The sequence below is a fragment of the Schistocerca serialis genome, chromosome 6 (assembly GCF_023864345.2).
Source record: "Schistocerca serialis cubense isolate TAMUIC-IGC-003099 chromosome 6, iqSchSeri2.2, whole genome shotgun sequence".
Classification (NCBI taxonomy): domain Eukaryota; kingdom Metazoa; phylum Arthropoda; class Insecta; order Orthoptera; family Acrididae; genus Schistocerca; species Schistocerca serialis.
In genome coordinates this window covers 655,126,138-655,153,495 of record NC_064643.1, presented here as the reverse complement: position 1 = coordinate 655,153,495, position 27,358 = coordinate 655,126,138, and the positions used below count along the sequence as shown (strand labels likewise).

Sequence of the window (27,358 nt, the reverse complement as noted above, 5' to 3'; positions counted from 1 at the left end):
GAATGTGTATAAGGCTCTGTGGCATCACTCAAACACAGCCAAATTGTCACACTAGCTGTGCATCTCTAACAAAGTTGACGTATGTCCTCACCTCGGTGCCGGTTAAAACGATTTCGCCCCCGGGTGGGCTCGAACCACCAACCTTTCGGTTAACAGCCGAACGCGCTAGCCGATTGCGCCACGGAGGCCTTGACTTTGGCTTCCTTGCGCTCTGTATATCAACGCGAGTGGCAGCATTTGCTTACGCCTCTTCACATGGATAACGTGCATGCACACTGTAGCGAGGCTCGTAAACGGATGACATCGCCAAGCATGACATTATACTACAAAATGCATACAAACCAATGTTCTGCCTATGAATTCAGAAAACCTCCGAGGCCAGTAGAATACTTGTCATAGGTTGTAGAACATCCCTTTCATTCAGTGTACTGCCATGTGTTAGATGTTGCTCGAGATAGCTCCGCTCCTTGCAGGAAGGTGTAAAAAATGAATGCCTTCTGTGAGGTTCGAACTCACGACCCCTGGTTTACGAGACCAGTGCTCTACCACTGAGCTAAGAAGGCGGCAGCTTAGCTATTGTGAGCTATCCCCAAATTGTTACTTCATCATACTGAATCTTGCAGCCCTCGACCAGATATCGGATTTGGCACACAGCTGCTGCTGGGGTTGTCCAAATTGCCGTTTTCCAAATCTCTTGAATGTTTCGCCCTTACGATCGACGACGAGCTTCGGGCCAGCAAAAGTTTGCGGTCTGCGCAATCCTGACCTAGTGCACAGCTTGTGGGATAGCGTGGCTCGACTGCGAAATGCGCCTTTCGGCTCCTCTCTCTGGCTACAGTATGCTGTTGTCCACAGTGGCGCTGGCGTTGCCCATGGGGCTTCATGTAAGGCGACTGCACGTCGCTCGGCCAACAGCGGCCTACTGCAGACCGACACTTAAGAGACACCAAATACAAATCGACATCGAGAGACAGGCCCTGTCATATGGCACTCGCGACGTATACGCTGAAATTGAATGTAAAGAATACGTCTTTTGTGGTGGGCGTCACTCTACTGCAGTGTCACACATGACGAATAAAAAGGAAAACAGCAGAACGTCTGTGTAGGGCCATGTTTTTACCTACAGTGTCACCTGGCTGAATGTGTATAAGGCTCTGTGGCATCACTCAAACACAGCCAAATTGTCACACTAGCTGTGCATCTCTAACAAAGTTGACGTATGTCCTCACCTCGGTGCCGGTTAAAACGATTTCGCCCCCGGGTGGGCTCGAACCACCAACCTTTCGGTTAACAGCCGAACGCGCTAGCCGATTGCGCCACGGAGGCCTTGACTTTGGCTTCCTTGCGCTCTGTATATCAACGCGAGTGGCAGCATTTGCTTACGCCTCTTCACATGGATAACGTGCATGCACACTGTAGCGAGGCTCGTAAACGGATGACATCGCCAAGCATGACATTATACTACAAAATGCATACAAACCAATGTTCTGCCTATGAATTCAGAAAACCTCCGAGGCCAGTAGAATACTTGTCATAGGTTGTAGAACATCCCTTTCATTCAGTGTACTGCCATGTGTTAGATGTTGCTCGAGATAGCTCCGCTCCTTGCAGGAAGGTGTAAAAAATGAATGCCTTCTGTGAGGTTCGAACTCACGACCCCTGGTTTACGAGACCAGTGCTCTACCACTGAGCTAAGAAGGCGGCAGCTTAGCTATTGTGAGCTATCCCCAAATTGTTACTTCATCATACTGAATCTTGCAGCCCTCGACCAGATATCGGATTTGGCACACAGCTGCTGCTGGGGTTGTCCAAATTGCCGTTTTCCAAATCTCTAGAATGTTTCGCCCTTACGATCGACGACGAGCTTCGGGCCAGCAAAAGTTTGCGGTCTGCGCAATCCTGACCTAGTGCACAGCTTGTGGGATAGCGTGGCTCGAATGCGAAATGCGCCTTTCGGCTCCTCTCTCTGGCTACAGTATGCTGTTGTCCACAGTGGCGCTGGCGTTGCCCATGGGGCTTCATGTAAGGCGGATAGCGTGGCTCGACTGCGAAATGCGCCTTTCGGCTCCTCTCTCTGGCTACAGTATGCTGTTGTCCACAGTGGCGCTGGCGTTGCCCATGGGGCTTCATGTAAGGCGACTGCACGTCGCTCGGCCAACAGCGGCCTACTGCAGACCGACACTTAAGAGACACCAAATACAAATCGACATCGAGAGACAGGCCCTGCCATATGGCACTCGCGACGTATACGCTGAAATTGAATGTAAAGAATACGTCTTTTGTGGTGGGCGTCACTCTACTGCAGTGTCACACATGACGAATAAAAAGGAAAACAGCAGAACGTCTGTGTAGGGCCATGTTTTTACCTACAGTGTCACCTGGCTGAATGTGTATAAGGCTCTGTGGCATCACTCAAACACAGCCAAATTGTCACACTAGCTGTGCATCTCTAACAAAGTTGACGTATGTCCTCACCTCGGTGCCGGTTAAAACGGTTTCGCCCCCGGGTGGGCTCGAACCACCAACCTTTCGGTTAACAGCCGAACGCGCTAGCCGATTGCGCCCCGGAGGCCTTGACTTTGGCTCCCTTGCGCTCTGTATATCAACGCGAGTGGTAGCATTTGCTTACGCCTCTTCACATGGATAACGTGCATGCACACTGTAGCGAGGCTCGTAAACGAATGACATCGCCAAGCATGACATTATACTACAAAATGCATACAAACCAATGTTCTGCCTATGAATTCAGAAAACCTCCGAGGCCAGTAGAATACTTGTCATAGGTTGTAGAACATCCCTTTCATTCAGTGTACTGCCATGTGTTAGATGTTGCTCGAGATAGCTCCGCTCCTTGCAGGAAGGTGTAAAAAATGAATGCCTTCTGTGAGGTTCGAACTCACGACCCCTGGTTTACGAGACCAGTGCTCTACCACTGAGCTAAGAAGGCGGCAGCTTAGCTATTGTGAGCTATCCCCAAATTGTTACTTCATCATACTGAATCTTGCAGCCCTCGACCAGATATCGGATTTGGCACACAGCTGCTGCTGGGGTTGTCCAAATTGCCGTTTTCCAAATCTCTTGAATGTTTCGCCCTTACGATCGACGACGAGCTTCGGGCCAGCAAAAGTTTGCGGTCTGCGCAATCCTGACCTAGTGCACAGCTTGTGGGATAGCGTGGCTCGAATGCGAAATGCGCCTTTCGGCTCCTCTCTCTGGCTACAGTATGCTGTTGTCCACAGTGGCGCTGGCGTTGCCCATGGGGCTTCATGTAAGGCGGATAGCGTGGCTCGACTGCGAAATGCGCCTTTCGGCTCCTCTCTCTGGCTACAGTATGCTGTTGTCCACAGTGGCGCTGGCGTTGCCCATGGGGCTTCATGTAAGGCGACTGCACGTCGCTCGGCCAACAGCGGCCTACTGCAGACCGACACTTAAGAGACACCAAATACAAATCGACATCGAGAGACAGGCCCTGTCATATGGCACTCGCGACGTATACGCTGAAATTGAATGTAAAGAATACGTCTTTTGTGGTGGGCGTCACTCTACTGCAGTGTCACACATGACGAATAAAAAGGAAAACAGCAGAACGTCTGTGTAGGGCCATGTTTTTACCTACAGTGTCACCTGGCTGAATGTGTATAAGGCTCTGTGGCATCACTCAAACACAGCCAAATTGTCACACTAGCTGTGCATCTCTAACAAAGTTGACGTATGTCCTCACCTCGGTGCCGGTTAAAACGATTTCGCCCCCGGGTGGGCTCGAACCACCAACCTTTCGGTTAACAGCCGAACGCGCTAGCCGATTGCGCCACGGAGGCCTTGACTTTGGCTTCCTTGCGCTCTGTATATCAACGCGAGTGGCAGCATTTGCTTACGCCTCTTCACATGGATAACGTGCATGCACACTGTAGCGAGGCTCGTAAACGGATGACATCGCCAAGCATGACATTATACTACAAAATGCATACAAACCAATGTTCTGCCTATGAATTCAGAAAACCTCCGAGGCCAGTAGAATACTTGTCATAGGTTGTAGAACATCCCTTTCATTCAGTGTACTGCCATGTGTTAGATGTTGCTCGAGATAGCTCCGCTCCTTGCAGGAAGGTGTAAAAAATGAATGCCTTCTGTGAGGTTCGAACTCACGACCCCTGGTTTACGAGACCAGTGCTCTACCACTGAGCTAAGAAGGCGGCAGCTTAGCTATTGTGAGCTATCCCCAAATTGTTACTTCATCATACTGAATCTTGCAGCCCTCGACCAGATATCGGATTTGGCACACAGCTGCTGCTGGGGTTGTCCAAATTGCCGTTTTCCAAATCTCTAGAATGTTTCGCCCTTACGATCGACGACGAGCTTCGGGCCAGCAAAAGTTTGCGGTCTGCGCAATCCTGACCTAGTGCACAGCTTGTGGGATAGCGTGGCTCGAATGCGAAATGCGCCTTTCGGCTCCTCTCTCTGGCTACAGTATGCTGTTGTCCACAGTGGCGCTGGCGTTGCCCATGGGGCTTCATGTAAGGCGGATAGCGTGGCTCGACTGCGAAATGCGCCTTTCGGCTCCTCTCTCTGGCTACAGTATGCTGTTGTCCACAGTGGCGCTGGCGTTGCCCATGGGGCTTCATGTAAGGCGACTGCACGTCGCTCGGCCAACAGCGGCCTACTGCAGACCGACACTTAAGAGACACCAAATACAAATCGACATCGAGAGACAGGCCCTGTCATATGGCACTCGCGACGTATACGCTGAAATTGAATGTAAAGAATACGTCTTTTGTGGTGGGCGTCACTCTACTGCAGTGTCACACATGACGAATAAAAAGGAAAACAGCAGAACGTCTGTGTAGGGCCATGTTTTTACCTACAGTGTCACCTGGCTGAATGTGTATAAGGCTCTGTGGCATCACTCAAACACAGCCAAATTGTCACACTAGCTGTGCATCTCTAACAAAGTTGACGTATGTCCTCACCTCGGTGCCGGTTAAAACGATTTCGCCCCCGGGTGGGCTCGAACCACCAACCTTTCGGTTAACAGCCGAACGCGCTAGCCGATTGCGCCACGGAGGCCTTGACTTTGGCTTCCTTGCGCTCTGTATATCAACGCGAGTGGCAGCATTTGCTTACGCCTCTTCACATGGATAACGTGCATGCACACTGTAGCGAGGCTCGTAAACGGATGACATCGCCAAGCATGACATTATACTACAAAATGCATACAAACCAATGTTCTGCCTATGAATTCAGAAAACCTCCGAGGCCAGTAGAATACTTGTCATAGGTTGTAGAACATCCCTTTCATTCAGTGTACTGCCATGTGTTAGATGTTGCTCGAGATAGCTCCGCTCCTTGCAGGAAGGTGTAAAAAATGAATGCCTTCTGTGAGGTTCGAACTCACGACCCCTGGTTTACGAGACCAGTGCTCTACCACTGAGCTAAGAAGGCGGCAGCTTAGCTATTGTGAGCTATCCCCAAATTGTTACTTCATCATACTGAATCTTGCAGCCCTCGACCAGATATCGGATTTGGCACACAGCTGCTGCTGGGGTTGTCCAAATTGCCGTTTTCCAAATCTCTTGAATGTTTCGCCCTTACGATCGACGACGAGCTTCGGGCCAGCAAAAGTTTGCGGTCTGCGCAATCCTGACCTAGTGCACAGCTTGTGGGATAGCGTGGCTCGACTGCGAAATGCGCCTTTCGGCTCCTCTCTCTGGCTACAGTATGCTGTTGTCCACAGTGGCGCTGGCGTTGCCCATGGGGCTTCATGTAAGGCGACTGCACGTCGCTCGGCCAACAGCGGCCTACTGCAGACCGACACTTAAGAGACACCAAATACAAATCGACATCGAGAGACAGGCCCTGTCATATGGCACTCGCGACGTATACGCTGAAATTGAATGTAAAGAATACGTCTTTTGTGGTGGGCGTCACTCTACTGCAGTGTCACACATGACGAATAAAAAGGAAAACAGCAGAACGTCTGTGTAGGGCCATGTTTTTACCTACAGTGTCACCTGGCTGAATGTGTATAAGGCTCTGTGGCATCACTCAAACACAGCCAAATTGTCACACTAGCTGTGCATCTCTAACAAAGTTGACGTATGTCCTCACCTCGGTGCCGGTTAAAACGATTTCGCCCCCGGGTGGGCTCGAACCACCAACCTTTCGGTTAACAGCCGAACGCGCTAGCCGATTGCGCCACGGAGGCCTTGACTTTGGCTTCCTTGCGCTCTGTATATCAACGCGAGTGGCAGCATTTGCTTACGCCTCTTCACATGGATAACGTGCATGCACACTGTAGCGAGGCTCGTAAACGGATGACATCGCCAAGCATGACATTATACTACAAAATGCATACAAACCAATGTTCTGCCTATGAATTCAGAAAACCTCCGAGGCCAGTAGAATACTTGTCATAGGTTGTAGAACATCCCTTTCATTCAGTGTACTGCCATGTGTTAGATGTTGCTCGAGATAGCTCCGCTCCTTGCAGGAAGGTGTAAAAAATGAATGCCTTCTGTGAGGTTCGAACTCACGACCCCTGGTTTACGAGACCAGTGCTCTACCACTGAGCTAAGAAGGCGGCAGCTTAGCTATTGTGAGCTATCCCCAAATTGTTACTTCATCATACTGAATCTTGCAGCCCTCGACCAGATATCGGATTTGGCACACAGCTGCTGCTGGGGTTGTCCAAATTGCCGTTTTCCAAATCTCTAGAATGTTTCGCCCTTACGATCGACGACGAGCTTCGGGCCAGCAAAAGTTTGCGGTCTGCGCAATCCTGACCTAGTGCACAGCTTGTGGGATAGCGTGGCTCGAATGCGAAATGCGCCTTTCGGCTCCTCTCTCTGGCTACAGTATGCTGTTGTCCACAGTGGCGCTGGCGTTGCCCATGGGGCTTCATGTAAGGCGGATAGCGTGGCTCGACTGCGAAATGCGCCTTTCGGCTCCTCTCTCTGGCTACAGTATGCTGTTGTCCACAGTGGCGCTGGCGTTGCCCATGGGGCTTCATGTAAGGCGACTGCACGTCGCTCGGCCAACAGCGGCCTACTGCAGACCGACACTTAAGAGACACCAAATACAAATCGACATCGAGAGACAGGCCCTGTCATATGGCACTCGCGACGTATACGCTGAAATTGAATGTAAAGAATACGTCTTTTGTGGTGGGCGTCACTCTACTGCAGTGTCACACATGACGAATAAAAAGGAAAACAGCAGAACGTCTGTGTAGGGCCATGTTTTTACCTACAGTGTCACCTGGCTGAATGTGTATAAGGCTCTGTGGCATCACTCAAACACAGCCAAATTGTCACACTAGCTGTGCATCTCTAACAAAGTTGACGTATGTCCTCACCTCGGTGCCGGTTAAAACGATTTCGCCCCCGGGTGGGCTCGAACCACCAACCTTTCGGTTAACAGCCGAACGCGCTAGCCGATTGCGCCACGGAGGCCTTGACTTTGGCTTCCTTGCGCTCTGTATATCAACGCGAGTGGCAGCATTTGCTTACGCCTCTTCACATGGATAACGTGCATGCACACTGTAGCGAGGCTCGTAAACGGATGACATCGCCAAGCATGACATTATACTACAAAATGCATACAAACCAATGTTCTGCCTATGAATTCAGAAAACCTCCGAGGCCAGTAGAATACTTGTCATAGGTTGTAGAACATCCCTTTCATTCAGTGTACTGCCATGTGTTAGATGTTGCTCGAGATAGCTCCGCTCCTTGCAGGAAGGTGTAAAAAATGAATGCCTTCTGTGAGGTTCGAACTCACGACCCCTGGTTTACGAGACCAGTGCTCTACCACTGAGCTAAGAAGGCGGCAGCTTAGCTATTGTGAGCTATCCCCAAATTGTTACTTCATCATACTGAATCTTGCAGCCCTCGACCAGATATCGGATTTGGCACACAGCTGCTGCTGGGGTTGTCCAAATTGCCGTTTTCCAAATCTCTTGAATGTTTCGCCCTTACGATCGACGACGAGCTTCGGGCCAGCAAAAGTTTGCGGTCTGCGCAATCCTGACCTAGTGCACAGCTTGTGGGATAGCGTGGCTCGACTGCGAAATGCGCCTTTCGGCTCCTCTCTCTGGCTACAGTATGCTGTTGTCCACAGTGGCGCTGGCGTTGCCCATGGGGCTTCATGTAAGGCGACTGCACGTCGCTCGGCCAACAGCGGCCTACTGCAGACCGACACTTAAGAGACACCAAATACAAATCGACATCGAGAGACAGGCCCTGTCATATGGCACTCGCGACGTATACGCTGAAATTGAATGTAAAGAATACGTCTTTTGTGGTGGGCGTCACTCTACTGCAGTGTCACACATGACGAATAAAAAGGAAAACAGCAGAACGTCTGTGTAGGGCCATGTTTTTACCTACAGTGTCACCTGGCTGAATGTGTATAAGGCTCTGTGGCATCACTCAAACACAGCCAAATTGTCACACTAGCTGTGCATCTCTAACAAAGTTGACGTATGTCCTCACCTCGGTGCCGGTTAAAACGATTTCGCCCCCGGGTGGGCTCGAACCACCAACCTTTCGGTTAACAGCCGAACGCGCTAGCCGATTGCGCCACGGAGGCCTTGACTTTGGCTCCCTTGCGCTCTGTATATCAACGCGAGTGGTAGCACTTGCTTACGCCTCTTCACATGGATAACGTGCATGCACACTGTAGCGAGGCTCGTAAACGAATGACATCGCCAAGCATGACATTATACTACAAAATGCATACAAACCAATGTTCTGCCTATGAATTCAGAAAACCTCTGAGGCCAGTAGAATACTTGTCATAGGTTGTAGAACATCCCTTTCATTCAGTGTACTGCCATGTGTTAGATGTTGCTCGAGATAGCTCCGCTCCTTGCAGGAAGGTGTAAAAAATGAATGCCTTCTGTGAGGTTCGAACTCACGACCCCTGGTTTACGAGACCAGTGCTCTACCACTGAGCTAAGAAGGCGGCAGCTTAGCTATTGTGAGCTATCCCCAAATTGTTACTTCATCATACTGAATCTTGCAGCCCTCGACCAGATATCGGATTTGGCACACAGCTGCTGCTGGGGTTGTCCAAATTGCCGTTTTCCAAATCTCTTGAATGTTTCGCCCTTACGATCGACGACGAGCTTCGGGCCAGCAAAAGTTTGCGGTCTGCGCAATCCTGACCTAGTGCACAGCTTGTGGGATAGCGTGGCTCGACTGCGAAATGCGCCTTTCGGCTCCTCTCTCTGGCTACAGTATGCTGTTGTCCACAGTGGCGCTGGCGTTGCCCATGGGGCTTCATGTAAGGCGACTGCACGTCGCTCGGCCAACAGCGGCCTACTGCAGACCGACACTTAAGAGACACCAAATACAAATCGACATCGAGAGACAGGCCCTGTCATATGGCACTCGCGACGTATACGCTGAAATTGAATGTAAAGAATACGTCTTTTGTAGTGGGCGTCACTCTACTGCAGTGTCACACATGACGAATAAAAAGGAAAACAGCAGAACGTCTGTGTAGGGCCATGTTTTTACCTACAGTGTCACCTGGCTGAATGTGTATAAGGCTCTGTGGCATCACTCAAACACAGCCAAATTGTCACACTAGCTGTGTATCTCTAACAAAGTTGACGTATGTCCTCACCTCGGTGCCGGTTAAAACGATTTCGCCCCCGGGTGGGCTCGAACCACCAACCTTTCGGTTAACAGCCGAACGCGCTAGCCGATTGCGCCACGGAGGCCCTGACTTTGGCTTCCTTGCGCTCTGTATATCAACGCGAGTGGTAGCATTTGCTTACGCCTCTTCACATGGATAACGTGCATGCACACTGTAGCGAGGCTCGTAAACGGATGACATCGCCAAGCATGACATTATACTACAAAATGCATACAAACCAATGTTCTGCCTATGAATTCAGAAAACCTCCGAGGCCAGTAGAATACTTGTCATAGGTTGTAGAACATCCCTTTCATTCAGTGTACTGCCATGTGTTTGATGTTGCTCGAGATAGCTCCGCTCCTTGCAGGAAGGATTAAAAAATGAATGCCTTCTGTGAGGTTCGAACTCACGACCCCTGGTTTACGAGACCAGTGCTCTACCACTTTTTCTTTTTTTTTTTTTTTTTTTTTTTTTTTTTTTTTTTTTTGTTGCGGGCCTCCATCCACCCCTTATAGCCCGTTCTTCCGCTCGCCATTTAGTCGCCTTCGTCGGCGCGGCATCAAGAGCCTTTAATTTAAGGAAAATGAAAAACGTTGTGGATTACATGCGTCGTGCAGATACAAGCATCCATAGGAAGTAAATAGGAACTGAAATTTATTGCGGCTCCATTGCCTCGTGGTAACAGAAACCGTCAAAGAAGTTAAAAGGAAAGTGAAAATCCATTTCTTCGAAAATAGAAAAGCTTTGTTTGGAACTCTGCGAAATTGAAAGAGAACTAAATTAATTCTCGAAAACAGAAAAACTGAATTTTCTTCTTCTTATCAAATGAAGCTTGAAATCTTGCCAATCGATTACTTCAGAGGTGTTTGTAACTCGTGGTTCGGTCAACATGACGTAGTATTCGCCGTATAAATGGTCCGTCTTATCTTGAGTGAGTATCTGCTGAATGTTCGTTAACATGAAATTCAATCAATTGATGTAGCAGTCACTTTTTTTTTTTTGTTTACGTTATAGTTTTGAGCAGGTAGTTGGCGAAGTTATCCTTATAGTTTTTCGTTTTCATTAGTATATGGTGGTGAGTTGTAAGATAGACCCAGAAGTCTTCTTTACTCTTTTCTGCTTTTGTAAATAAGTAATGTACAGTAGCGGCTTTTAACCAGTTTAGAGCGTTCCTTCTCGTCCGTGGGTACGGGGTATCGTCCGGCGTCAGAAAGGCAGCAGGGGTTATGTATCTGGGCGATGTTCGACTGATGAGTGCTAACTTGTTCGTGATATATTCCCATATATCTTTTACGTTGTCGCACACAAACCTGTGTTCATCAGTATCTATTAAATTACACGTTGTGCACAAAGGTGATTCTGCGAGGTGTATGTTATGTAGTTTGGAGTTAGTGGCCAATTTTCTGTTAACTGCGAAATACCAAGTGGCTTTCATTGTTGACGGCAAGTACGGACAATGGATGTTCTCCCAGATTACCTTCCAGTCGAAAAGGTTGTATTTTTCTTCGATGTGATTTTTCTTCTTATCTTTTAGAAGTTCCTGGTAAACGTGTTTCACTGTCTTCATTTCCTGTTCGGGGATCCGTGTTTGTACATAACTGTACTCCAGTAAAAACCATTTTAAGTGGTAAAGTCCGTTTGGAATATGTTGCACCGTGATTGGTGGACTGAGGTCGGCGGGAGCTATCTCAGTAAGCAGGTGAGCAGCGAGACTATCAGCTGAGTGTTTCCATTGGTGGAAAGTTTTTGATATGTATAAAGCTTGCGCCTTCTTTCCAACATCGACAAGATTTAAGCCACCATTTTTGTGGCAAGCGTTAAGGTGTCAAACTGGACTTTAAAAATGTGGTGATGGCTGACAAACTGTCCTAAAGCTGACATAATTCGTTTTTCAGTGAGTGTAGACATTGGTAAAACTTGAGCGATATAATTGAGTTTCGAGGTGAGGTATACATTTGCGACCGTTACTTTCTGAATTTCATTTAGTTTTCGTACACTGTGTTCTCGTATGCTGGCACGAATAGTCCGTAGAAGCTTTCTATAGTTGGTTGCAATGGTGTGCCGAATGTTACTCTGAAAATCAATTCCAAGACACTTGAAAATCTTCAGCTGACGTAGTTGTCCGTGAGGGTGCGATCCTAGGCCGCGGCCAATATTGAATATTCCAGACTTTGTCCAGTTTAGTTGTGCACCCGACGCTTGCTCAAATTGCCTGACTAGCTGTAGTGCGGTCTCCACTTCAGTTCTATTTAGTACAAGGAAACCGACATCGTCTGCATACGCCTTGCACACTACTCGGGAGCCATGTATGACGACGCCCTGTAAACTTTGCGTCAGGGTAGCTAACAAAGGCTCAATGGCAATCGCAAAAAGCGCCATGGACATTGGGCAGCCCTGCCTGACGGAACTGGCTATCTCTATCGCTCGGGTAGGTTGGCCATTGATGATGACTCTGGATAAATTATTCGCTACCATCTGTTGTATAATTGCGACGAACCCAGGTGGAAAGCCCATCGCATACATGGTACGAAAGAGATACTGGTGGTTGACCCTGTCAAAGGCTTTGTCGAAGTCCAAGGACATGATGGCACATTTCAACTTACAGACTTCCGCAATGGAGATTAAATCACGGTAGTCGCACAAAGTCTGTTGAATTTTCCGATCCTTTCCCACACTGGTCTGGTAAGGGCCAATGATACTGGTCATTGTAGATTTAAGCCTGTGGGCCAAAAGTCTCGCAAAGATTTTATAGTCGCTGTTGAGCAGCGTTATCGGTCTTAGTTTTTTTACGTGTGCTCTGCCTGAGTTTTTTTTAATTAGAACGACAATGCCTTCACAGAAGCTGGTGGGGATCACGTTGTTGTGGTCTAGAAGTTCGTTACAGATGCAAGTGATCTTCGCCTTTATGGTGTTCCAGAATTTTTGATAGAATTCGGCGGGAATTCCGTCAGGTCCGGGGGATTTAGTCTTGGCACTTTCCCAGAGTACATATTCCACGTCTTCTTCGGTTGCCACGTCCAATAGCTTTTCCGCGTCCACGAGACTGACTCTGTTGCGCAAATTATTCAAAAGAGCATCCTGCGCTTGCACGTTAACTTCTTTATTGGGCATCAAGGTGGTGAAGTAGTTTAGCACCGCCGCTTTAATCTCGTTGTGCGTAGTCAGCGTTGCGCCATCCTCAGCAATTAACTCCGTCAGTATTTTACGGGACCCTTTCCTACTTTCTTGGATCATATGGTAGACTGAGGTGAGTTCTTGGTGTACAGTAGTCTGGACCCGTGACCTGACTTTGTAGCCTTCTAGCGGCGTCCTCCTTAGGGTTAGGATTTTGGCCTGGATTTTCTTAATTCGTTGACAATTCTCGACAGCCGAAGTGCCGAGCATATACAGTTCCCGCAGACAATGAAAATAGAAATTGATCGTCCTTTGAAGCCAAAAGCCCTTTTCCCGTGCGTAGTTCATGAAACACCACCTAATTTTAGGTTTGGCGCACCTGAGCCACCAATCAATGGCCGAATTATAAGAGGCAAATCTGTGCTCACATTCTCGCCAGGTATTGAGGAAGGCTTCTTGGCACGCCGAGTCTTGTAGATGGGAAACATTTAATTTCCACAGGCCCCTGTATCGACACGTCCGTTGTCGGTCGAGAGTGATAGTACAGATGTATGCAGCATGATCTGAGAACGCCACTGGCCATACTTCTGACTGCAGAATGTTATTCCTCAAAGTGGGTGTGACATAAATGCGATCGAGACGGCTTGCCGAATGGGTCGTGATATGGGTAAACCCAGGTGCTGCACCACGCTTGAGCTCCCAAGAGTCAACGAAGCGCAAGTCTCGTACAATTCGTTCCAGTTCAAGTGATTTGTTAAGATTGGGAGTTTGGTCCTTTGCACTGATGACACAGTTAAAGTCGCCTCCGAAGATGACATTGTCGTGGCGGACGCCAAAGAGAGGAACTATTTCTTCTTTGAAGAATTCTGCTCTTTGACGTCTATTACTGGAACCGGATGGGGCATATACATTAATTAGTCTGTTGTTATAAAAAGTGCCCGCAATGCCCCTACTGTTCGGCAGTTTCGTGACGTCATGAATAATGATACCTTCCTTCACAATAAAAGCTGTACCTAATTCGCAACCGGCCCCAGGATTAGTGATGACATTATAACCTGGTATGCAATCAAGTCCGATCTCTGCTACTTCTTGTACAAACAAAATGTCTACATCAGCTGCATATAAAAAGTCTTTTAAATGTTGTAGTTTAAGAGCGCTGCGTATCTTATTAATATTGAGAGTAGCAAGTCGATAGGCCTGTGGCGGAATTGTGGTGGACTAAACAGGAACAAGACTTAAAACCAGTCCGATATCAAACAGAAATAACGCTGGAAATACAAGTCACGTCGTAAAAGCACTTTGGAAGCAATTCCAGAGAAACAAAAACATGTATTGACAGTCACTTTAAAGGCAGAGTTAAAAATATTCTCCGTTTGAGAAGGGAGCAGTCGTGCGTTCTGTTTGCGCGGTAGACTCTGTCGAGGCGTTAGCTATCTCATTAACATCGTCGTCTTTGGAGACTGAAGTTATGGCTGTCACCGCTTCGGAAGTATCCATACTGTCGACGTCGGCAGTGGATTCTATATCGTCTGCCCAACTAGTTGGCGGTGGCTGTGTTGAGGGCGTTACCGACTCGTGAGCAGGGTAGAGTTTGACCATGCGGACATCACAGTCGGCTCGGAGTTGAGCTGACTGTTCGGGGTTCAGAGGTAGAGCATCTGAGACATTGTCAATGACTGATAGTAAGCTGGCTGAGGGATGATCATGGTTTGTGCTATCAGATGCTTTGTCACTGAGTTGTTCACCTATCTGTTTAGCCTTTTCGCGCAGAACCGGTGCCATCTGGTCTGCACCCTGGCGGGCAACTCTCCGTTTTTTAGTTTTTCTGGGAGACGTACGATTTTGTGGGCCTTGATCGGAACCTGCTGGAGATTCCCCCCGTGGAGTAGCAGCGGCCGATGGGGACGCAGCCGTTTGCATGTCGGATGCCTGTTCTTCTGTGACTACGACGGACGGCGATATTTCTATGGGTTTAGGTGGGGTCTCTTCCGGCGTTGCAACAGTCTCCATTCGCGTCACTGTCGCAGGCACTACAGTATTTTCACTGACTTCGGTGACCGTGGATATAGCCGGAAGCCCACGCGCTGCGGCGACGTACGTCACAGGCAGTGATGTCATCGCGGGGGGCCTGGCAGCCTCGCCGGCAGGCAGCTGCGCCACTCGCCTCTGCATGCATTCGGCACGCACGTGACCCGTCGAGTTGCATGCGGCACACGTTCGAGGCTGATCATCGTACATGACTATCGCACGATACCCGCATACGTGTACATAAGACGGGATGTGCTTCTGCAGCTCGATTTTCAATTGCCGCACCCCATTAAGAACCGGGAACTTATGTGCGCTAGACCAACGTTCCGCAATATTGCTTATGATTTTACCGTATGGACAGAGCACTGCGTTGATCTGTTCACTGGTTATTTCAAATGGAAGTTCAAAAATTCTAACAGTCCGTATTCCTAGGCCGGCATGCGAAACAGCAACTTCTCCCACATTTCCATCACTATGTTTAAACTTTAGGATACCACCACAAGAGTCAACGATTTTCTCACACATCTCTGATCGAGCTAATTTAACGAAAACGGTGCTACTGACAATCGAAAGATGTATCCCGATTATGTCCTCAAGTCCTATCTTTACTTCATCTTCTAACCATTGCTCAACTTCAAAAGATTTAGGTCGGACAAAATTTCTGTCAAAAGTAAACTTCAGTGTGTCTTTCCTATTCGGTTGAGACATCACGAAATCGAGTTCATTTGCAGATCACACCAAAACACTGGTAGACACTGAAGCAAGCGCAGCGACTCACCACACGTAAACAGCGACGGCGCGGCGCGCAGCACAGCACGTCCGACCTCGACCGCGTCCGCCGGCTGACTACCACTGAGCTAAGCAGGCAGCAGCTTTACGTTCGTGAGCTATCCCCGAATTGTCACTTCATCATACTGAATCTTGCAGCCCTCGACCAGATATCGGATTTGGCACACAGCTGCTGCTGGGGGTGTCCACATTGCCGTTTTCCAAATCTCTTGACTGTTTCGCCCTTACGATCGACGACGAGCGTCGGGCCACCAAAGGTTTGCCGTCTGCACAATCTTGACCTAGCGCACAGCTTGTGGGATAGCGTGGCTCGACTGCGAAATGCGCCTTTCGGCTCCTCTCTCTGGCTGCAGTGCGCTGTTGTCCACAGTGGCGCTGGCGTTGCCCACGGGGCTTCATGTAAGGCGACTGCACGTCGCTCGGCCAACAGCGGCCTACTGCAGACCGACACTTAAGTGACACCAAATACAAATCGACATCGAGAGACAGGCCCTGTCATATGGCACTCGCGACGTGTACGCTGAAGTAATACGTCTTTTGTAGTGGGCGTCGCTCTACTGCAGTGTCACACACGACGAATAAATAGGAAAACAGTAGAACGTCTGCGTAGGGCCATGTTTTTACCTACAGTGTCACTTGGCTGAATGTGTACAAGGCCCTGTGGCATCACTCAAACACAGCCAAATTGTCACACTAGCTGTGTATCTCTAACAAAGTTGACGTATGTCCTCACCTCTGTGACGGTTAAAACGATTTCGCCCCTGGGTGGGCTCGAACCACCAACCTTTCGGTTAACAGCCGAACGCGCTAGCCGATTGCGCCACGGAGGCCTTGCTTTTGGTTCACTTGTGCTCTGTGTATCATGACAAATCGTATACCTTCTGCAGGAATCTCGCAGAATATTAGCATCTGCTTACGCCCCTTCACATGGATAACGTGCATGCACACAGTAGCGAGGCTCATAAACGAATGACATCGCCAAGCATGACATTATACTAGAAAATGCATACAAACCACTCTTCTGCCTATGCATTCAGAAAAACTCTGAGGCCCGTAGAATACTTGTCATAGGTTGTAGAACATCCCTTTCATTCAGTGTACTGCCATGTGTTAGAAGCTGGTAGAGATAGCGCCGCTCCATGCAGGAAGGTGAAAAAAAAGAATGCCTTCTGTGAGGTTCGAACTCACGACCCCTGGTTTACGAGACCAGTGCTCTACCACTGAGCTAAGCAGGCAGCAGCTTTACGTTCGTGAGCTATCCCCGAATTGTCACTTCATCATACTGAATCTTGCAGCCCTCGACCAGATATCGGATTTGGCACACAGCTGCTGCTGGGGGTGTCCACATTGCCGTTTTCCAAATCTCTTGACTGTTTCGCCCTTACGATCGACGACGAGCGTCGGGCCACCAAAGATTTGCCGTCTGCACAATCTTGACCTAGCGCACAGCTTGTGGGATAGCGTGGCTCGACTGCGAAATGCGCCTTTCGGCTCCTCTCTCTGGCTGCAGTGCGCTGTTGTCCACAGTGGCGCTGGCGTTACCCACGGGGCTTCATGTAAGGCGACTGCAGCGACTGCACGTCGCTCGGCCAACAGCGGCCTACTGCAGACCGACACTTAAGTGACACCAAATACAAATCGACATCGAGAGACAGGCCCTGTCATATGGCACTCGCGACGTGTACGCTGAAGTAATACGTCTTTTGTAGTGGGCGTCGCTCTACTGCAGTGTCGCACACGACGAATAAATAGGAAAACAGTAGAACGTCTGCGTAGGGCCATGTTTTTACCTACAGTGTCACTTGGCTGAATGTGTACAAGGCCCTGTGGCATCACTCAAACACAGCCAAATTGTCACACTAGCTGTGTATCTCTAACAAAGTTGACGTATGTCCTCACCTCTGTGACGGTTAAAACGATTTCGCCCCTGGGTGGGCTCGAACCACCAACCTTTCGGTTAACAGCCGAACGCGCTAGCCGATTGCGCCACGGAGGCCTTGATTTTGGTTCACTTGTGCTCTGTGTATCATGGCAAATCGTATACCTTCTGCAGGAATCTCGCAGAATATTAGCATCTGCTTACGCCCCTTCACATGGATAACGTGCATGCACACAGTAGCGAGGCTCATAAACGAATGACATCGCCAAGCATGACATTATACTAGAAAATGCATACAAACCACTCTTCTGCCTATGCATTCAGAAAAACTCTGAGGCCCGTAGAATACTTGTCATAGGTTGTAGAACATCCCTTTCATTCAGTGTACTGCCATGTGTTAGAAGCTGGTCGAGATAGCGCCGCTCCATGCAGGAAGGTGAAAAAAAAGAATGCCTTCTGTGAGGTTCGAACTCACGACCCCTGGTTTACGAGACCAGTGCTCTACCACTGAGCTAAGCAGGCAGCAGCTTTACGTTCGTGAGCTATCCCCGAATTGTCACTTCATCATACTGAATCTTGCAGCCCTCGACCAGATATCGGATTTGGCACACAGCTGCTGCTGGGGGTGTCCACATTGCCGTTTTCCAAATCTCTTGACTGTTTCGCCCTTACGATCGACGACGAGCGTCGGGCCACCAAAGATTTGCCGTCTGCACAATCTTGACCTAGCGCACAGCTTGTGGGATAGCGTGGCTCGACTGCGAAATGCGCCTTTCGGCTCCTCTCTCTGGCTGCAGTGCGCTGTTGTCCACAGTGGCGCTGGCGTTGCCCACGGGGCTTCATGTAAGGCGACTGCACGTCGCTCGGCCAACAGCGGCCTACTGCAGACCGACACTTAAGTGACACCAAATACAAATCGACATCGAGAGACAGGCCCTGTCATATGGCACTCGCGACGTGTACGCTGAAGTAATACGTCTTTTGTAGTGGGCGTCGCTCAACTGCAGTGTCACACACGACGAATAAATAGGAAAACAGTAGAACGTCTGCGTAGGGCCATGTTTTTACCTACAGTGTCACTTGGCTGAATGTGTACAAGGCCCTGTGGCATCACTCAAACACAGCCAAATTGTCACACTAGCTGTGTATCTCTAACAAAGTTGACGTATGTCCTCACCTCTGTGACGGTTAAAACGATTTCGCCCCTGGGTGGGCTCGAACCACCAACCTTTCGGTTAACAGCCGAACGCGCTAGCCGATTGCGCCACGGAGGCCTTGATTTTGGTTCACTTGTGCTCTGTGTATCATGGCAAATCGTATACCTTCTGCAGGAATCTCGCAGAATATTAGCATCTGCTTACGCCCCTTCACATGGATAACGTGCATGCACACAGTAGCGAGGCTCATAAACGAATGACATCGCCAAGCATGACATTATACTAGAAAATGCATACAAACCACTCTTCTGCCTATGCATTCAGAAAAACTCTGAGGCCCGTAGAATACTTGTCATAGGTTGTAGAACATCCCTTTCATTCAGTGTACTGCCATGTGTTAGAAGCTGGTCGAGATAGCGCCGCTCCATGCAGGAAGGTGAAAAAAAAGAATGCCTTCTGTGAGGTTCGAACTCACGACCCCTGGTTTACGAGACCAGTGCTCTACCACTGAGCTAAGCAGGCAGCAGCTTTACGTTCGTGAGCTATCCCCGAATTGTCACTTCATCATACTGAATCTTGCAGCCCTCGACCAGATATCGGATTTGGCACACAGCTGCTGCTGGGGGTGTCCACATTGCCGTTTTCCAAATCTCTTGACTGTTTCGCCCTTACGATCGACGACGAGCGTCGGGCCACCAAAGATTTGCCGTCTGCACAATCTTGACCTAGCGCACAGCTTGTGGGATAGCGTGGCTCGACTGCGAAATGCGCCTTTCGGCTCCTCTCTCTGGCTGCAGTGCGCTGTTGTCCACAGTGGCGCTGGCGTTACCCACGGGGCTTCATGTAAGGCGACTGCAGCGACTGCACGTCGCTCGGCCAACAGCGGCCTACTGCAGACCGACACTTAAGTGACACCAAATACAAATCGACATCGAGAGACAGGCCCTGTCATATGGCACTCGCGACGTGTACGCTGAAGTAATACGTCTTTTGTAGTGGGCGTCGCTCTACTGCAGTGTCGCACACGACGAATAAATAGGAAAACAGTAGAACGTCTGCGTAGGGCCATGTTTTTACCTACAGTGTCACTTGGCTGAATGTGTACAAGGCCCTGTGGCATCACTCAAACACAGCCAAATTGTCACACTAGCTGTGTATCTCTAACAAAGTTGACGTATGTCCTCACCTCTGTGACGGTTAAAACGATTTCGCCCCTGGGTGGGCTCGAACCACCAACCTTTCGGTTAACAGCCGAACGCGCTAGCCGATTGCGCCACGGAGGCCTTGATTTTGGTTCACTTGTGCTCTGTGTATCATGGCAAATCGTATACCTTCTGCAGGAATCTCGCAGAATATTAGCATCTGCTTACGCCCCTTCACATGGATAACGTGCATGCACACAGTAGCGAGGCTCATAAACGAATGACATCGCCAAGCATGACATTATACTAGAAAATGCATACAAACCACTCTTCTGCCTATGCATTCAGAAAAACTCTGAGGCCCGTAGAATACTTGTCATAGGTTGTAGAACATCCCTTTCATTCAGTGTACTGCCATGTGTTAGAAGCTGGTCGAGATAGCGCCGCTCCATGCAGGAAGGTGAAAAAAAAGAATGCCTTCTGTGAGGTTCGAACTCACGACCCCTGGTTTACGAGACCAGTGCTCTACCACTGAGCTAAGCAGGCAGCAGCTTTACGTTCGTGAGCTATCCCCGAATTGTCACTTCATCATACTGAATCTTGCAGCCCTCGACCAGATATCGGATTTGGCACACAGCTGCTGCTGGGGGTGTCCACATTGCCGTTTTCCAAATCTCTTGACTGTTTCGCCCTTACGATCGACGACGAGCGTCGGGCCACCAAAGATTTGCCGTCTGCACAATCTTGACCTAGCGCACAGCTTGTGGGATAGCGTGGCTCGACTGCGAAATGCGCCTTTCGGCTCCTCTCTCTGGCTGCAGTGCGCTGTTGTCCACAGTGGCGCTGGCGTTGCCCACGGGGCTTCATGTAAGGCGACTGCACGTCGCTCGGCCAACAGCGGCCTACTGCAGACCGACACTTAAGTGACACCAAATACAAATCGACATCGAGAGACAGGCCCTGTCATATGGCACTCGCGACGTGTACGCTGAAATAATACGTCTTTTGTAGTGGGCGTCGCTCTACTGCAGTGTCACACACGACGAATAAATAGGAAAACAGTAGAACGTCTGCGTAGGGCCATGTTTTTACCTACAGTGTCACTTGGCTGAATGTGTACAAGGCCCTGTGGCATCACTCAAACACAGCCAAATTGTCACACTAGCTGTGTATCTCTAACAAAGTTGACGTATGTCCTCACCTCTGTGACGGTTAAAACGATTTCGCCCCTGGGTGGGCTCGAACCACCAACCTTTCGGTTAACAGCCGAACGCGCTAGCCGATTGCGCCACGGAGGCCTTGATTTTGGTTCACTTGTGCTCTGTGTATCATGGCAAATCGTATACCTTCTGCAGGAATCTCGCAGAATATTAGCATCTGCTTACGCCCCTTCACATGGATAACGTGCATGCACACAGTAGCGAGGCTCATAAACGAATGACATCGCCAACCATGACATTATACTAGAAAATGCATACAAACCACTCTTCTGCCTATGCATTCAGAAAAACTCTGAGGCCCGTAGAATACTTGTCATAGGTTGTAGAACATCCCTTTCATTCAGTGTACTGCCATGTGTTAGAAGCTGGTCGAGATAGCGCCGCTCCATGCAGGAAGGTGAAAAAAAAGAATGCCTTCTGTGAGGTTCGAACTCACGACCCCTGGTTTACGAGACCAGTGCTCTACCACTGAGCTAAGCAGGCAGCAGCTTTACGTTCGTGAGCTATCCCCGAATTGTCACTTCATCATACTGAATCTTGCAGCCCTCGACCAGATATCGGATTTGGCACACAGCTGCTGCTGGGGGTGTCCACATTGCCGTTTTCCAAATCTCTTGACTGTTTCGCCCTTACGATCGACGACGAGCGTCGGGCCACCAAAGATTTGCCGTCTGCACAATCTTGACCTAGCGCACAGCTTGTGGGATAGCGTGGCTCGACTGCGAAATGCGCCTTTCGGCTCCTCTCTCTGGCTGCAGTGCGCTGTTGTCCACAGTGGCGCTGGCGTTGCCCACGGGGCTTCATGTAAGGCGACTGCACGTCGCTCGGCCAACAGCGGCCTACTGCAGACCGACACTTAAGTGACACCAAATACAAATCGACATCGAGAGACAGGCCCTGTCATATGGCACTCGCGACGTGTACGCTGAAATAATACGTCTTTTGTAGTGGGCGTCGCTCTACTGCAGTGTCACACACGACGAATAAATAGGAAAACAGTAGAACGTCTGCGTAGGGCCATGTTTTTACCTACAGTGTCACTTGGCTGAATGTGTACAAGGCCCTGTGGCATCACTCAAACACAGCCAAATTGTCACACTAGCTGTGTATCTCTAACAAAGTTGACGTATGTCCTCACCTCTGTGACGGTTAAAACGATTTCGCCCCTGGGTGGGCTCGAACCACCAACCTTTCGGTTAACAGCCGAACGCGCTAGCCGATTGCGCCACGGAGGCCTTGATTTTGGTTCACTTGTGCTCTGTGTATCATGGCAAATCGTATACCTTCTGCAGGAATCTCGCAGAATATTAGCATCTGCTTACGCCCCTTCACATGGATAACGTGCATGCACACAGTAGCGAGGCTCATAAACGAATGACATCGCCAAGCATGACATTATACTAGAAAATGCATACAAACCACTCTTCTGCCTATGCATTCAGAAAAACTCTGAGGCCCGTAGAATACTTGTCATAGGTTGTAGAACATCCCTTTCATTCAGTGTACTGCCATGTGTTAGAAGCTGGTCGAGATAGCGCCGCTCCATGCAGGAAGGTGAAAAAAAAGAATGCCTTCTGTGAGGTTCGAACTCACGACCCCTGGTTTACGAGACCAGTGCTCTACCACTGAGCTAAGCAGGCAGCAGCTTTACGTTCGTGAGCTATCCCCGAATTGTCACTTCATCATACTGAATCTTGCAGCCCTCGACCAGATATCGGATTTGGCACACAGCTGCTGCTGGGGGTGTCCACATTGCCGTTTTCCAAATCTCTTGACTGTTTCGCCCTTACGATCGACGACGAGCGTCGGGCCACCAAAGATTTGCCGTCTGCACAATCTTGACCTAGCGCACAGCTTGTGGGATAGCGTGGCTCGACTGCGAAATGCGCCTTTCGGCTCCTCTCTCTGGCTGCAGTGCGCTGTTGTCCACAGTGGCGCTGGCGTTGCCCACGGGGCTTCATGTAAGGCGACTGCACGTCGCTCGGCCAACAGCGGCCTACTGCAGACCGACACTTAAGTGACACCAAATACAAATCGACATCGAGAGACAGGCCCTGTCATATGGCACTCGCGACGTGTACGCTGAAATAATACGTCTTTTGTAGTGGGCGTCGCTCTACTGCAGTGTCACACACGACGAATAAATAGGAAAACAGTAGAACGTCTGCGTAGGGCCATGTTTTTACCTACAGTGTCACTTGGCTGAATGTGTACAAGGCCCTGTGGCATCACTCAAACACAGCCAAATTGTCACACTAGCTGTGTATCTCTAACAAAGTTGACGTATGTCCTCACCTCTGTGACGGTTAAAACGATTTCGCCCCTGGGTGGGCTCGAACCACCAACCTTTCGGTTAACAGCCGAACGCGCTAGCCGATTGCGCCACGGAGGCCTTGATTTTGGTTCACTTGTGCTCTGTGTATCATGGCAAATCGTATACCTTCTGCAGGAATCTCGCAGAATATTAGCATCTGCTTACGCCCCTTCACATGGATAACGTGCATGCACACAGTAGCGAGGCTCATAAACGAATGACATCGCCAACCATGACATTATACTAGAAAATGCATACAAACCACTCTTCTGCCTATGCATTCAGAAAAACTCTGAGGCCCGTAGAATACTTGTCATAGGTTGTAGAACATCCCTTTCATTCAGTGTACTGCCATGTGTTAGAAGCTGGTCGAGATAGCGCCGCTCCATGCAGGAAGGTGAAAAAAAAGAATGCCTTCTGTGAGGTTCGAACTCACGACCCCTGGTTTACGAGACCAGTGCTCTACCACTGAGCTAAGCAGGCAGCAGCTTTACGTTCGTGAGCTATCCCCGAATTGTCACTTCATCATACTGAATCTTGCAGCCCTCGACCAGATATCGGATTTGGCACACAGCTGCTGCTGGGGGTGTCCACATTGCCGTTTTCCAAATCTCTTGACTGTTTCGCCCTTACGATCGACGACGAGCGTCGGGCCACCAAAGATTTGCCGTCTGCACAATCTTGACCTAGCGCACAGCTTGTGGGATAGCGTGGCTCGACTGCGAAATGCGCCTTTCGGCTCCTCTCTCTGGCTGCAGTGCGCTGTTGTCCACAGTGGCGCTGGCGTTACCCACGGGGCTTCATGTAAGGCGACTGCAGCGACTGCATGTCGCTCGGCCAACAGCGGCCTACTGCAGACCGACACTTAAGTGACACCAAATACAAATCGACATCGAGAGACAGGCCCTGTCATATGGCACTCGCGACGTGTACGCTGAAATAATACGTCTTTTGTAGTGGGCGTCGCTCTACTGCAGTGTCACACACGACGAATAAATAGGAAAACAGTAGAACGTCTGCGTAGGGCCATGTTTTTACCTACAGTGTCACTTGGCTGAATGTGTACAAGGCCCTGTGGCATCACTCAAACACAGCCAAATTGTCACACTAGCTGTGTATCTCTAACAAAGTTGACGTATGTCCTCACCTCTGTGACGGTTAAAACGATTTCGCCCCTGGGTGGGCTCGAACCACCAACCTTTCGGTTAACAGCCGAACGCGCTAGCCGATTGCGCCACGGAGGCCTTGATTTTGGTTCACTTGTGCTCTGTGTATCATGGCAAATCGTATACCTTCTGCAGGAATCTCGCAGAATATTAGCATCTGCTTACGCCCCTTCACATGGATAACGTGCATGCACACAGTAGCGAGGCTCATAAACGAATGACATCGCCAAGCATGACATTATACTAGAAAATGCATACAAACCACTCTTCTGCCTATGCATTCAGAAAAACTCTGAGGCCCGTAGAATACTTGTCATAGGTTGTAGAACATCCCTTTCATTCAGTGTACTGCCATGTGTTAGAAGCTGGTCGAGATAGCGCCGCTCCATGCAGGAAGGTGAAAAAAAAAAAAAGAATGCCTTCTGTGAGGTTCGAACTCACGACCCCTGGTTTACGAGACCAGTGCTCTACCACTGAGCTAAGCAGGCAGCAGCTTTACGTTCGTGAGCTATCCCCGAATTGTCACTTCATCATACTGAATCTTGCAGCCCTCGACCAGATATCGGATTTGGCACACAGCTGCTGCTGGGGGTGTCCACATTGCCGTTTTCCAAATCTCTTGACTGTTTCGCCCTTACGATCGACGACGAGCGTCGGGCCACCAAAGATTTGCCGTCTGCACAATCTTGACCTAGCGCACAGCTTGTGGGATAGCGTGGCTCGACTGCGAAATGCGCCTTTCGGCTCCTCTCTCTGGCTGCAGTGCGCTGTTGTCCACAGTGGCGCTGGCGTTACCCACGGGGCTTCATGTAAGGCGACTGCACGTCGCTCGGCCAACAGCGGCCTACTGCAGACCGACACTTAAGTGACACCAAATACAAATCGACATCGAGAGACAGGCCCTGTCATATGGCACTCGCGACGTGTACGCTGAAATTGAATGTAAATAATACGTTTTTTGTAGTGGGCGTCGCTCTACTGCAGTGTCACACACGACGAATAAATAGGAAAACAGTAGAACGTCTGCGTAGGGCCATGTTTTTACCTACAGTGTCACTTGGCTGAATGTGTACAAGGCCCTGTGGCATCACTCAAACACAGCCAAATTGTCACACTAGCTGTGTATCTCTAACAAAGTTGACGTATGTCCTCACCTCTGTGACGGTTAAAACGATTTCGCCCCTGGGTGGGCTCGAACCACCAACCTTTCGGTTAACAGCCGAACGCGCTAGCCGATTGCGCCACGGAGGCCTTGATTTTGGTTCACTTGTGCTCTGTGTATCATGCAAATCGTATACCTTCTGCAGGAATCTCGCAGAATATTAGCATCTGCTTACGCCCCTTCACATGGATAACGTGCATGCACACAGTAGCGAGGCTCATAAACGAATGACATCGCCAAGCATGACATTATACTAGAAAATGCATACAAACCACTCTTCTGCCTATGCATTCAGAAAAACTCTGAGGCCCGTAGAATACTTGTCATAGGTTGTAGAACATCCCTTTCATTCAGTGTACTGCCATGTGTTAGAAGCTGGTCGAGATAGCGCCGCTCCATGCAGGAAGGTGAAAAAAAAGAATGCCTTCTGTGAGGTTCGAACTCACGACCCCTGGTTTACGAGACCAGTGCTCTACCACTGAGCTAAGCAGGCAGCAGCTTTAAGTTCGTGAGCTATCCCCGAATTGTCACTTCATCATACTGAATCTTGCAGCCCTCGACCAGATATCGGATTTGGCACACAGCTGCTGCTGGGGGTGTCCACATTGCCGTTTTCCAAATCTCTTGACTGTTTCGCCCTTACGATCGACGACGAGCGTCGGGCCACCAAAGATTTGCCGTCTGCACAATCTTGACCTAGCGCACAGCTTGTGGGATAGCGTGGCTCGACTGCGAAATGCGCCTTTCGGCTCCTCTCTCTGGCTGCAGTGCGCTGTTGTCCACAGTGGCGCTGGCGTTACCCACGGGGCTTCATGTAAGGCGACTGCACGTCGCTCGGCCAACAGCGGCCTACTGCAGACCGACACTTAAGTGACACCAAATACAAATCGACATCGAGAGACAGGCCCTGTCATATGGCACTCGCGACGTGTACGCTGAACTAATACGTCTTTTGTAGTGGGCGTCGCTCTACTGCAGTGTCACACACGACGAATAAATAGGAAAACAGTAGAACGTCTGCGTAGGGCCATGTTTTTACCTACAGTGTCACTTGGCTGAATGTGTACAAGGCCCTGTGGCATCACTCAAACACAGCCAAATTGTCACACTAGCTGTGTATCTCTAACAAAGTTGACGTATGTCCTCACCTCTGTGACGGTTAAAACGATTTCGCCCCTGGGTGGGCTCGAACCACCAACCTTTCGGTTAACAGCCGAACGCGCTAGCCGATTGCGCCACGGAGGCCTTGATTTTGGTTCACTTGTGCTCTGTGTATCATGGCAAATCGTATACCTTCTGCAGGAATCTCGCAGAATATTAGCATCTGCTTACGCCCCTTCACATGGATAACGTGCATGCACACAGTAGCGAGGCTCATAAACGAATGACATCGCCAAGCATGACATTATACTAGAAAATGCATACAAACCACTCTTCTGCCTATGCATTCAGAAAAACTCTGAGGCCCGTAGAATACTTGTCATAGGTTGTAGAACATCCCTTTCATTCAGTGTACTGCCATGTGTTAGAAGCTGGTCGAGATAGCGCCGCTCCATGCAGGAAGGTGAAAAAAAAGAATGCCTTCTGTGAGGTTCGAACTCACGACCCCTGGTTTACGAGACCAGTGCTCTACCACTGAGCTAAGCAGGCAGCAGCTTTACGTTCGTGAGCTATCCCCGAATTGTCACTTCATCATACTGAATCTTGCAGCCCTCGACCAGATATCGGATTTGGCACACAGCTGC

General features: G+C 49.5%; 37 non-coding genes across 37 annotated transcripts; all 37 read right to left on the bottom strand.

The window, feature by feature from the left end:
- Window positions 1-114: 114 nt before the first annotated feature.
- On the bottom strand, window positions 115-188 carry Trnan-guu (transfer RNA asparagine (anticodon GUU)). Its single transcript has one exon. It is a non-coding gene; the product is annotated as a tRNA-Asn (tRNA).
- Window positions 189-491: 303 nt separating this feature from the next.
- Trnat-cgu (transfer RNA threonine (anticodon CGU)) lies at window positions 492-563 on the bottom strand. Its single transcript has one exon. It is a non-coding gene; the product is annotated as a tRNA-Thr (tRNA).
- A 689-nt stretch (window positions 564-1,252) lies between these two features.
- On the bottom strand, window positions 1,253-1,326 carry Trnan-guu (transfer RNA asparagine (anticodon GUU)). Its single transcript has one exon. It is a non-coding gene; the product is annotated as a tRNA-Asn (tRNA).
- A 303-nt stretch (window positions 1,327-1,629) lies between these two features.
- Window positions 1,630-1,701, bottom strand: Trnat-cgu (transfer RNA threonine (anticodon CGU)). The gene has a single exon. It is a non-coding gene; the product is annotated as a tRNA-Thr (tRNA).
- Window positions 1,702-2,498: 797 nt separating this feature from the next.
- Window positions 2,499-2,572, bottom strand: Trnan-guu (transfer RNA asparagine (anticodon GUU)). The gene has a single exon. It is a non-coding gene; the product is annotated as a tRNA-Asn (tRNA).
- Window positions 2,573-2,875: 303 nt separating this feature from the next.
- Window positions 2,876-2,947, bottom strand: Trnat-cgu (transfer RNA threonine (anticodon CGU)). Its single transcript has one exon. It is a non-coding gene; the product is annotated as a tRNA-Thr (tRNA).
- A 797-nt stretch (window positions 2,948-3,744) lies between these two features.
- On the bottom strand, window positions 3,745-3,818 carry Trnan-guu (transfer RNA asparagine (anticodon GUU)). Its single transcript has one exon. It is a non-coding gene; the product is annotated as a tRNA-Asn (tRNA).
- Window positions 3,819-4,121: 303 nt separating this feature from the next.
- Trnat-cgu (transfer RNA threonine (anticodon CGU)) lies at window positions 4,122-4,193 on the bottom strand. The gene has a single exon. It is a non-coding gene; the product is annotated as a tRNA-Thr (tRNA).
- A 797-nt stretch (window positions 4,194-4,990) lies between these two features.
- On the bottom strand, window positions 4,991-5,064 carry Trnan-guu (transfer RNA asparagine (anticodon GUU)). The gene has a single exon. It is a non-coding gene; the product is annotated as a tRNA-Asn (tRNA).
- A 303-nt stretch (window positions 5,065-5,367) lies between these two features.
- Window positions 5,368-5,439, bottom strand: Trnat-cgu (transfer RNA threonine (anticodon CGU)). The gene has a single exon. It is a non-coding gene; the product is annotated as a tRNA-Thr (tRNA).
- A 689-nt stretch (window positions 5,440-6,128) lies between these two features.
- Window positions 6,129-6,202, bottom strand: Trnan-guu (transfer RNA asparagine (anticodon GUU)). The gene has a single exon. It is a non-coding gene; the product is annotated as a tRNA-Asn (tRNA).
- A 303-nt stretch (window positions 6,203-6,505) lies between these two features.
- On the bottom strand, window positions 6,506-6,577 carry Trnat-cgu (transfer RNA threonine (anticodon CGU)). Its single transcript has one exon. It is a non-coding gene; the product is annotated as a tRNA-Thr (tRNA).
- A 797-nt stretch (window positions 6,578-7,374) lies between these two features.
- Trnan-guu (transfer RNA asparagine (anticodon GUU)) lies at window positions 7,375-7,448 on the bottom strand. The gene has a single exon. It is a non-coding gene; the product is annotated as a tRNA-Asn (tRNA).
- Window positions 7,449-7,751: 303 nt separating this feature from the next.
- On the bottom strand, window positions 7,752-7,823 carry Trnat-cgu (transfer RNA threonine (anticodon CGU)). The gene has a single exon. It is a non-coding gene; the product is annotated as a tRNA-Thr (tRNA).
- A 689-nt stretch (window positions 7,824-8,512) lies between these two features.
- On the bottom strand, window positions 8,513-8,586 carry Trnan-guu (transfer RNA asparagine (anticodon GUU)). Its single transcript has one exon. It is a non-coding gene; the product is annotated as a tRNA-Asn (tRNA).
- Window positions 8,587-8,889: 303 nt separating this feature from the next.
- Window positions 8,890-8,961, bottom strand: Trnat-cgu (transfer RNA threonine (anticodon CGU)). Its single transcript has one exon. It is a non-coding gene; the product is annotated as a tRNA-Thr (tRNA).
- A 689-nt stretch (window positions 8,962-9,650) lies between these two features.
- Window positions 9,651-9,724, bottom strand: Trnan-guu (transfer RNA asparagine (anticodon GUU)). Its single transcript has one exon. It is a non-coding gene; the product is annotated as a tRNA-Asn (tRNA).
- Window positions 9,725-16,329: 6,605 nt separating this feature from the next.
- On the bottom strand, window positions 16,330-16,403 carry Trnan-guu (transfer RNA asparagine (anticodon GUU)). Its single transcript has one exon. It is a non-coding gene; the product is annotated as a tRNA-Asn (tRNA).
- A 333-nt stretch (window positions 16,404-16,736) lies between these two features.
- Window positions 16,737-16,808, bottom strand: Trnat-cgu (transfer RNA threonine (anticodon CGU)). The gene has a single exon. It is a non-coding gene; the product is annotated as a tRNA-Thr (tRNA).
- A 687-nt stretch (window positions 16,809-17,495) lies between these two features.
- On the bottom strand, window positions 17,496-17,569 carry Trnan-guu (transfer RNA asparagine (anticodon GUU)). The gene has a single exon. It is a non-coding gene; the product is annotated as a tRNA-Asn (tRNA).
- Window positions 17,570-17,902: 333 nt separating this feature from the next.
- Trnat-cgu (transfer RNA threonine (anticodon CGU)) lies at window positions 17,903-17,974 on the bottom strand. The gene has a single exon. It is a non-coding gene; the product is annotated as a tRNA-Thr (tRNA).
- A 678-nt stretch (window positions 17,975-18,652) lies between these two features.
- Window positions 18,653-18,726, bottom strand: Trnan-guu (transfer RNA asparagine (anticodon GUU)). Its single transcript has one exon. It is a non-coding gene; the product is annotated as a tRNA-Asn (tRNA).
- Window positions 18,727-19,059: 333 nt separating this feature from the next.
- Window positions 19,060-19,131, bottom strand: Trnat-cgu (transfer RNA threonine (anticodon CGU)). Its single transcript has one exon. It is a non-coding gene; the product is annotated as a tRNA-Thr (tRNA).
- A 687-nt stretch (window positions 19,132-19,818) lies between these two features.
- Window positions 19,819-19,892, bottom strand: Trnan-guu (transfer RNA asparagine (anticodon GUU)). Its single transcript has one exon. It is a non-coding gene; the product is annotated as a tRNA-Asn (tRNA).
- Window positions 19,893-20,225: 333 nt separating this feature from the next.
- Window positions 20,226-20,297, bottom strand: Trnat-cgu (transfer RNA threonine (anticodon CGU)). The gene has a single exon. It is a non-coding gene; the product is annotated as a tRNA-Thr (tRNA).
- Window positions 20,298-20,975: 678 nt separating this feature from the next.
- On the bottom strand, window positions 20,976-21,049 carry Trnan-guu (transfer RNA asparagine (anticodon GUU)). The gene has a single exon. It is a non-coding gene; the product is annotated as a tRNA-Asn (tRNA).
- A 333-nt stretch (window positions 21,050-21,382) lies between these two features.
- On the bottom strand, window positions 21,383-21,454 carry Trnat-cgu (transfer RNA threonine (anticodon CGU)). Its single transcript has one exon. It is a non-coding gene; the product is annotated as a tRNA-Thr (tRNA).
- Window positions 21,455-22,132: 678 nt separating this feature from the next.
- Trnan-guu (transfer RNA asparagine (anticodon GUU)) lies at window positions 22,133-22,206 on the bottom strand. The gene has a single exon. It is a non-coding gene; the product is annotated as a tRNA-Asn (tRNA).
- Window positions 22,207-22,539: 333 nt separating this feature from the next.
- Window positions 22,540-22,611, bottom strand: Trnat-cgu (transfer RNA threonine (anticodon CGU)). Its single transcript has one exon. It is a non-coding gene; the product is annotated as a tRNA-Thr (tRNA).
- Window positions 22,612-23,289: 678 nt separating this feature from the next.
- On the bottom strand, window positions 23,290-23,363 carry Trnan-guu (transfer RNA asparagine (anticodon GUU)). Its single transcript has one exon. It is a non-coding gene; the product is annotated as a tRNA-Asn (tRNA).
- Window positions 23,364-23,696: 333 nt separating this feature from the next.
- On the bottom strand, window positions 23,697-23,768 carry Trnat-cgu (transfer RNA threonine (anticodon CGU)). The gene has a single exon. It is a non-coding gene; the product is annotated as a tRNA-Thr (tRNA).
- Window positions 23,769-24,455: 687 nt separating this feature from the next.
- Window positions 24,456-24,529, bottom strand: Trnan-guu (transfer RNA asparagine (anticodon GUU)). The gene has a single exon. It is a non-coding gene; the product is annotated as a tRNA-Asn (tRNA).
- Window positions 24,530-24,867: 338 nt separating this feature from the next.
- On the bottom strand, window positions 24,868-24,939 carry Trnat-cgu (transfer RNA threonine (anticodon CGU)). Its single transcript has one exon. It is a non-coding gene; the product is annotated as a tRNA-Thr (tRNA).
- Window positions 24,940-25,628: 689 nt separating this feature from the next.
- On the bottom strand, window positions 25,629-25,702 carry Trnan-guu (transfer RNA asparagine (anticodon GUU)). Its single transcript has one exon. It is a non-coding gene; the product is annotated as a tRNA-Asn (tRNA).
- Window positions 25,703-26,034: 332 nt separating this feature from the next.
- Window positions 26,035-26,106, bottom strand: Trnat-cgu (transfer RNA threonine (anticodon CGU)). Its single transcript has one exon. It is a non-coding gene; the product is annotated as a tRNA-Thr (tRNA).
- Window positions 26,107-26,784: 678 nt separating this feature from the next.
- Trnan-guu (transfer RNA asparagine (anticodon GUU)) lies at window positions 26,785-26,858 on the bottom strand. The gene has a single exon. It is a non-coding gene; the product is annotated as a tRNA-Asn (tRNA).
- Window positions 26,859-27,191: 333 nt separating this feature from the next.
- On the bottom strand, window positions 27,192-27,263 carry Trnat-cgu (transfer RNA threonine (anticodon CGU)). Its single transcript has one exon. It is a non-coding gene; the product is annotated as a tRNA-Thr (tRNA).
- Between the last annotated feature and the right edge of the window lie 95 nt (window positions 27,264-27,358).